The 8,846-nt window shown below is 40.9% G+C and overlaps 1 non-coding gene across 1 annotated transcript; it reads right to left on the reverse strand.

Annotated features, from left to right (window-relative positions):
- Positions 1–635: 635 nt before the first annotated feature.
- Positions 636–742, reverse strand: LOC127076916 (small nucleolar RNA R71). Its single transcript, XR_007786930.1, has one exon. It is a non-coding gene; the product is annotated as a small nucleolar RNA R71 (small nucleolar RNA).
- Between the last annotated feature and the right edge of the window lie 8,104 nt (positions 743–8,846).

Raw genomic sequence — 8,846 nt, forward strand, 5'->3', positions numbered from 1 at the left:
ACAATCTTTTATATTACTCTGACGCGTTCGAATACTTGCGAAAAGCACCGCATCAAGTTTTTGGCGCTGTTGCCGGGGACCAATTTCGTCAAATTTCATTTTCCTATTGTTATATCGTTTAGACTTAGGCTATTTCCCGCCGGTCAATGCGAAAAACTCGCAGCACCAGAAGTTTAAGCTTAGTATACCCTCTAGCGGAACCTGAACGTTACCCTCGCGCACATTTATTCTTTCATAGAATTAAGAGAGCTATGGTCGAAGATCAAAACCAAAGACCTCTTAAAGATTTCACTCAACCATCAAATGAAGAACCTAGTTCTAGTATAGTAAACCCAACCATCCCAGCTAATAATTTTGAACTTAAACCATCCCTGTTGCAACTAGTGCAACAGAGACAATTCGCAGGTCTCGCTACTGAGAACCCAAACCAACATTTGAAAATATTTCTTCAATTAGCAGACACTTTTAAAACCAATGGAGCTTCTCCTGAGGCAATACGTTTAAGATTATTCCCTTTTTCCCTCAGAGATAAAGCCCTATCATGGTTAGATTCCCTTCCACCCAATTCCATTACGACTTGGGATAACCTTAGAAGAGTATTTCTTGCTAGATATTTTCCCCCGAGTAAGACCGCCGTTCTTCAAAACCATATAACTAGATTTACCCAAAACCAAGGAGAATCGTTGTTCGAAGCTTGGGAGAGATATAAAGAGTTGTTAGGAGCATGCCCACATCATGGTTTAGAAAATTGGTTAATCATTCAAACCTTCTATAATGGACTTCACTATAACACGAAGATGACCATCGACGCTGCCGCAGGCGGTGCTCTGATGAACAAACCTTATCCTGAAGCTAGTTCCCTCATCGAAGATATGGCTCAAAACCATCAATCATGGGGAGTAGAACGAGCAACATTTGAGAAGAAGGAAGCCTAAGGAGGAGTGCATGAACTAAGCTCTATACACATGATGCAAGCGAAAATGGACGCATTAGCCCTTAAAGTCGAGCATATGTGCATAAACCCGAATACTGTAGCCACAGTTTCGTCGGATTGTGAGATGTGTGGAACCAAAGGACACCAATCTGCAGAATGCAGTCTATTAAACGAAACCCACTCTGAGCAAGTGAACTACACCCAAGGGAACCCATACTTGAATACCTATAACCCTGGATGGAGGAATCACCCGAACTTCTCCTATAAAAACAATAACCCAATCCAAAATAATGCACCTCCGAGACCTAGTTATCAAGCCCCTAGATCAAATCAACCTATGCAACCTGTGCCACCAAAGTCGAGCCTTGAGAAAATTATGGAAACTTTTATCACCGCTCAAACCCAACAAAACAAGGAGTTCATGAACCAGAACATTCATGTTAATGAATTAATTACTCAGTTAGGAACCAAGGTTTACCAAATAGTTACTCATACTAAGATGCTTGAAACCCAGATCTCTTAGGTAGCTTTAAACCAAGCCCCTTAGACTACACCTGGAGGACAATTCCCTGGACAACCTCAACAAAATTCGAGAGGACAAGCCAATGCCATTACCCTACGAAGTGGGAACGCTTATGATGAGCCACCAAACCCTAGATTGAGTGAACCCGAAACTTCTAAGGAATGTACCAAACCCACGGACGAAGTAAAGGAACCAGAGGAACCTGAAAACCAGGAAGGTCGAGAAAAAGGAGAAGAACCTAAAGACAAAACTTACGTACCACCCCCGCCATATAAACCACCTATACCATATCCGCAAAGACTCAAACAAACCCAGATCAATAAACAGTATCAAAAATTTATTAAAGTTATAGAAAAACTTCATGTAGAAATCCCTTTCACAGAAGCCATCACCCAAATACCTTCTTATGCGAAGTTTCTCAAAGACATCCTTACCAACAAACGTAGACTTGACGATTCGAAGCCTTTGGAATGTAATGCTATTTCCGAGGACAAATTAGCAAAGAAAGATAAAGATCCTGGAAATTTCTCCATTCCTTGCCTTTTGGGTAATCATGTCATCGAAAAAGCTTTTCTAGACTTAGGAGCTAGTGTGAGCCTAATGCCTTTAGCAGTTTGTGAGAGGTTAAACTTAGGAGAATTACAGCCCACTAAGATGTCACTTCAGTTAGCCGATAGATCTGTTAAATATCCTATAGGCATTTTAGAAGATGTTCCTGTTAGGATAGGTCAGTTATTTATCCCTACTGATTTTGTTGTCATGGACATCAAAGAGGACAATGATATACCAATCCTCCTAGGTAGACCATTCTTATCAACTGCAGGAGCCATAATAGATGTCAAGAAAGGAAAGTTGACATTTGAGGTAGGTGACGAGAAAATAGAATTTATACTTTCGAAATTTCTTATGGCACCTGTGATGGGAGACGCGTGTTATGCCTTAGATATCATTGATGAATGTGTTAGAGAATTAGAACAAGAAGAAATTATAAAAACAATTAAGTTACCATCAACTCTCATAAGGGAAGATGATGACTTTAAGAAACCCTACATCGATGATGACCTTTACGAATGTTTATCCCTTACCCCAGATCCTATGCCATGCCCTAAGAAACCAACCTTAGAACTTAAGGAACTGCCTAAGAACCTGAGATATGAGTTCCTCAATGAAAAGATGAACCGTCCAGTTATAGTCAGTGCTACCTTGAGCCAAGAGGAAACGAACCAACTTTTAGACGTTTTACGAAGATATCCCTCAGCCTTAGGATATAATATCTCTGACCTGAAAGGTATAAGCCCATCCGTATGCATGCATCGGATTTCGCTCGAAGAAGATTCAAAACCCTCCAGGGAACATCAGAGAAGAATAAACCCTATAATGAGTGATGTTGTTAAAAAGGAAGTTCTTAAGTTACTTGAGGCAGGTATAATCTATCAGATCTCAGATAGTAAGTGGGTGAGCCCTGTGCATGTAGTACCTAAAAAGGGAGGCATCACAGTCGTGCAAAACGACAAAGGCGAACATGTAGCAAAACGATTAGAAGGAGGATGGCGGGTGTGTATAGATTATAGAAAATTAAATAAAGCAACCAGGAAGGATCATTTCCCTTTACCATTTATAGACCAAATGTTAGAGCATCTAGCCAGACACTCTTACTTCTGCTATCTAGATGGATACTCAGGATTCTTCTAAATACCTATCCACCCTGAAGATCAAGAAAAAACTACCTTTACATGCCCTTATGGAACTTTTGCCTACAGACGAATGCCATTCGGCCTCTATAATGCCCCAGCTACTTTCCAACGCTGCATGATGTCAATCTTTGCAGATTACCTAGATGGTATCATGGAAGTGTTTATGGATGATTTCTCGGTTTGCGGATTTGATTTCCACAATTGTCTTGCTAACCTTGAGAAAATCCTGGAGAGATGCGTGGAGGTGAACCTCATGCTAAACTGGGAAAAATGTCATTTCATGGTAACCGAAGGAATAGTTTTAGGACATATAGTTTCTGAAAAAGGTATAGAGGTAGATAAAGCTAAAATAGAAGTTATAGAAAACCTAAAACCACCAAAAACCATCAGAGAAGTCCGAAGCTTTCTTGGACACGCTGGATTCTACCGACGTTTTATTAAGGACTTCTCCAAAATAACCAAACCTTTAACTGGACTTTTAATGAAAGATGTTGAATTCATTTTTGATGAAAAATGTATGACGCATTTAATCTTTTAAAGCAATCATTAATCTCAGCACCTATTATGAAACCACCTGATTGGTCAGAACCTTTTGAGATAATGTGCGATGCTAGTGATTATACAGTTGGAGCCGTTCTAGGACAAAGGAAAGATAAAAAATTACATGCCATTTATTACGCCAGTAGAACCATAGATGCTGCCCAACTTAACTATGCAACAACTGAAAAAGAATTACTCGTTGTAGTTTTCGCTATAGACAAATTTAGATCTTATCTAGTAGGAGCAAAAATTATAGTTTACACCGATCATGCTGCCATACGTTACCTATTAAGTAAAAGAGATGCCAAGCCCAGGTTACTCCGACGGATTCTATTACTACAAGAGTTTGATTTAGACATAAAAGATAAAAAAGGCACTGAAAATGTAGTAGTTGATCCCCTTTCTAGGCTAGAACATCTAAAACTAGAACTAGTACCCATAAATGATGATTTCGCCTATGATAGACTGATAGCTAGAGTAGAAACCCTTGAAGATGATAACTTAAGCCCTGATGAGCATCCCCAAAATTCCTTAGCAATAAGTAACGTACCCTGGTATGCAGACTTCATTAATTACCTAGTAGCTGATATAGTACCCCCTGATCTTGACTACCACCGCAAAAAGAAATTCTTCTACGATGTGAGAAACTTCTATTGGGACGAACCGCTCCTCTTCAAAATGGGTAAAGATGGCATTTTTCGCCGTTGCGTTCCAGAAGAAGAGGTAAATAATATTATCAAGCATTGTCATTCCGCACCTTATGGTGGACATGCGAGCACCTCTAAGACATACGCCAAGATTCTTCAAGCTGGCCTATTCTGGCCTACCATGTGGCGTGATGTCTATGCTTGCATTGTCAAATGTGATAGATGCCAACGCACTGGAAACATTTCAAGGCGTGATGAAATGCCTCTAAGAAACATTCAGGAAGTAGAACTCTTTGACATATGGGGTATAGATTTCATGGGACCTTTCCCACCATCCTTAGGAAATAGGTACATCTTAGTAGCTGTAGACCATGTGTCTAAGTGGATTGAAGCTATAGCTGCACCCATAAATGACACTAGGGTAGTAATCAAACTATTTAAAAACTATATATTCCCTAGATTTGGAACACCACGTTTAGTCATAAGCGATGGAGGATCACACTTTATATCGAGAATATTTGACAAACGTTTAAGAAAATATGGAGTTAGGCATAGAGTAGCAACACCATACCATCCACAAACTAGTGGCCAAGTAGAAGTGTCCAATAGGGAGATAAAACAAATCCTAGAGAAAACTGTTTCTATTTCTAGGAGAGATTGGTCTCAGAAGCTTCAAGAATCATTATGGGCCTATAGAACCGCTTTCAAAACCCCTATAGGAACTACTCCTTACCAACTAGTCTATGGAAAATCCTGTCACTTACCGTTCGAATTAGAGCATAATATTGGGCCATTAAAACTTTGAATTTAGACTACCTAGCCGCAGGAGAAAAACGTACCCTTGACATTCACAGACTAGAAGAACTTAGGCAATCTGCCTACGAGAATGCAAAAATATATAAAAAAGGACAAAAGCCTATCACGACAAAAGAATAGTAAAGAAAAACTTCAATGTAGGCGATCCTGTTCTCCTTTTCAACTCTAGGTTACAACTCTTCCCTGGAAAGCTACGTTCAAGATGGACTGGTCCTTTCGAAGTATCCAAGATTCTGAGATCCGGAGCAGTAGAAATGAAGAACGAAACCTGTAGCCCATTCATTCTAAATGGACAAAGACTGAAGCTCTACGAAGGAGGAGACATTCCAGCATACTACTCAAGCCACACCCTGATTGATCCACCAATCCCTACTACTACAGGTGTATAAATTCTAATCGTCAAGCTAATGACGTTAAACAAGCGCTGCGTGGGAGGCAACCCATGGTTTTTCTTTCATTTTACTTTTTCGCATTTATTTACTTTTATTTTTATTTTATTTTATCATATTTTGCATCGAGACTAAGAATTTGAATGGTTTGCATTTTCAGGATCACTTTCTTAACTTTTACAGGATGCAGGATTTCGATGATATGCACGTGGCCTATAGAGATAATGCTCAGAGAGAGTGCTACATCGCTCTGTATCAGCGCCCTATGGCACCCACACGTTATCCTGATCAGCACTGTATGGAGGCACTGGGCATTGAGCCGAGTATCTGATTCCTTAGCCACCAGCTTCACTGGGACGAGTTTGCTGATGACTTGAGTAACACCTATAGGAACCTGACATTGGAGTTCCTGAGTTCATTCGACTATGACCCATACTCTGGACCAGATGGGTATGCTGCTTTCAGGCTCTTTGGAGTTGAGTACTCTTTCAGCCAAAAAGTGCTCGGTGACCTATTGGGCTTCCAGACCACTCCTGATGCTATCCCGGAGACACCTATGGAATATTTTATGGGTAAGGAGGTGGAGAAGTTTTGGAGTGATACATCAGGTGGCGGAAGCCAAGATCCGTCTACGCAGCTGTCTCATGTTATACATAACCCCGCCTTTAGATACTTTCAGATGATATTGGCACATTCCTTCCTTGGAAGACCGGATGCAGAGACATTACTGAGTGAAGTGGAGATCTTCCTACTATTTTGTGCATCCCAGTCTCGCCCAGTAGCATGTGGGAACTTTTTGTTATATAGTCTCAGCGGTATCTCCAGATCTACCGAAGGAGTCATCCATGTGGGCGGGATCATCATGCAGATTGTTGTCGCTTTAGGTATGTCTCGCAAGCTGTCACATCTCCGGATCTACTGTGGGTACACTACCATGGACATCGACTTCTGTTTGACCAGAGGGTTGATGAGGAGAGCTTCTTTCCACCCATGTCAGTTCCGATTGCTGGTCGACAGTGAGGCTATCCATTATTTCACACTGCCAGATCCTATGATGACCAGTGTGCATGATCCAGCGAATTGGAGTTATGCTCTAGAGGGCCAGGGAGAGACCGTCGAGGAGCCGAGATCACCACCCATTGCTGAGTACACGCCTACACCACCATCTCCCAGGATCACTGTTTTCTCTAATAATATTTCATTGCAGACCCCCGACATCCGCACCCAGATTGTTGAGTGTCGTAGAGAGATTGCAGAGCTTAGACAGGAGGTGGCTGACCTCACTTTACAGATGGGAGTGTCTGATCTCACCCATGCTACCGAAGCCGACTGTTTAAATCAGGAGATCGCAGAGCTCAGGCAGGAGGTAGCCATGCTCCGTGGATCCACTCAGGAAGACGACATCCCTACTATATAATCTCACCCTTTCATCTTATTTTATCTCCTTTTTATATTTCTCATATTTAAATAACTCATTTTATATTATCGCATTTTGAATACTATATACACTATGTCTATACATTGATATTTCTACTTTTATCTATATAAATCTTATGTTTGTTTTATTTGCATTTTTTATTTTTATTTTAGTTGTTTATTTATTTATTAGTCTAATATTTAATTTTTGTTTTATTTTTATTTCTATTTTTTTACTTCTATAAAATTATGCAAGCCAATGATACTAGGAAATCACAAGACAAATGCTATCCAGACCCCTCAAAGCCAAAAGACAAGAGAAGCCCAAGCCAAAGGACCAAAATCTGGCCCAGCCAGATTTTGCCTTTTGGCGCCCGCCATGGACCCTGTGGCGCTCGCACAGCGTCTGGAAAAGGTCGGGGCAGAACCCCTTTCTTCACCATTTTCACACCTTACAATCTTCCAAACCCATTTTTTCCACCTTGCAAAAACGTCCTTGAACCCACAAAAAGCTCATACCTTTCTAATCACCACACCGTACAAATCATTTTTCCGGTTTCCATTTTCATTTTCATCCGTCGGATTTCGTAAAAATCCAACCTTTTCACATTCCACTTCATCTTCTTCGTCACTTTTCAAGAGCTACACAAATGGAGTTTAATGGATTCATTCTTCGAGGAGGGAAACCGGGGGATAGACAAAGAAAAATCATCGAACGCTTGCAAAATCAGGAGATCCTCCCGACAAGGTATGTTGACGAAAACTGTCTCTACACTTTAGGTATCTATCATAGCATATTTCATTTATTAGATAACTTAGGTTTGCATAATTTCTTTTCCAACAAAGAACCTACCTATGAGTGATTGACAATTGAATTTTTGAGTTCCTTAATCTATATTGTCAATCCTAACACTGCTAGCACAGTTGGTAATGTCAGATTTATAATGTTTGCTGTTGAATATGAGTTCAGTACCGACGAACTAGCTAGCTTGTTAGGAATCCCTCATGGGGACGGTGCTATTTGTGAGGCACCTTTGGATTCGGATTGGTCAGTTGAGGTGTTCTCCTTCTGGCAGAGACTGTCAAGCACTTCCATAAATTCTTTTGAGGGAGTTCTTGCCTCGACTATCCATAAACGACCATCAGAGTTTTTAGATATCTGTTGGCATGTACTATTTTTGGTCGGGAGAATCCAAATAAGGTTAATGCTAGAGAGCTTCTATTTTTGCAAGGAAGCCTCACAAATAGACGAATTAATTCGGTCCCGTTCATGCTTGCTCATATGACCTTAACTTTGAATAAAGTGGGACCGATTTCTTTTGGTGGATTAATTACGTCTATTGCTCGGGCGCTTAACCTGAACAATGAGATGGCTACCCTAGACACCTTACCTCCTCGCACAATTAACCTAAAATTTCTAAGAGACATGAAATTGTGCTGTTTGAGGAGAGAAGGAGGTTATATGCTTATGGTTCATGCTGTAGCCATCCCATCTGTTGTTTTACCGTGCACTAGACGTACAGATGTACGAGATAAAAGGAATTGGACCTACGCTCTAGATGCTCCACCTGTTTTGGGTCCTCTTCCTCCTAACATTCCTGATGAGGCGGGACATGACACTGATGATGAATATGATCGGAGAGAAAGATCTCCCGTACCCCATGTGTCCCCTCATCATCCTTTACCACCACACACCGCACCATCTTCTTCTTTTGCAGGTACCACTCCTGGATTTTATATTACAGAGGAGATGTGGTGTGACCACATGGCTAGAGAGAAAAGGAGTGACGACCTACTCTCTACCATCCAACAACAACTGGAGAATAACATGAGCTTCATGCAAGAATCGCAGTGGAGGACAGACAGGTCCTATGACACTGTTCTACA

Source organism: Lathyrus oleraceus, chromosome 4 (assembly GCF_024323335.1).
Source record: "Lathyrus oleraceus cultivar Zhongwan6 chromosome 4, CAAS_Psat_ZW6_1.0, whole genome shotgun sequence".
Taxonomy (NCBI): Eukaryota; Viridiplantae; Streptophyta; class Magnoliopsida; order Fabales; family Fabaceae; genus Lathyrus; species Lathyrus oleraceus.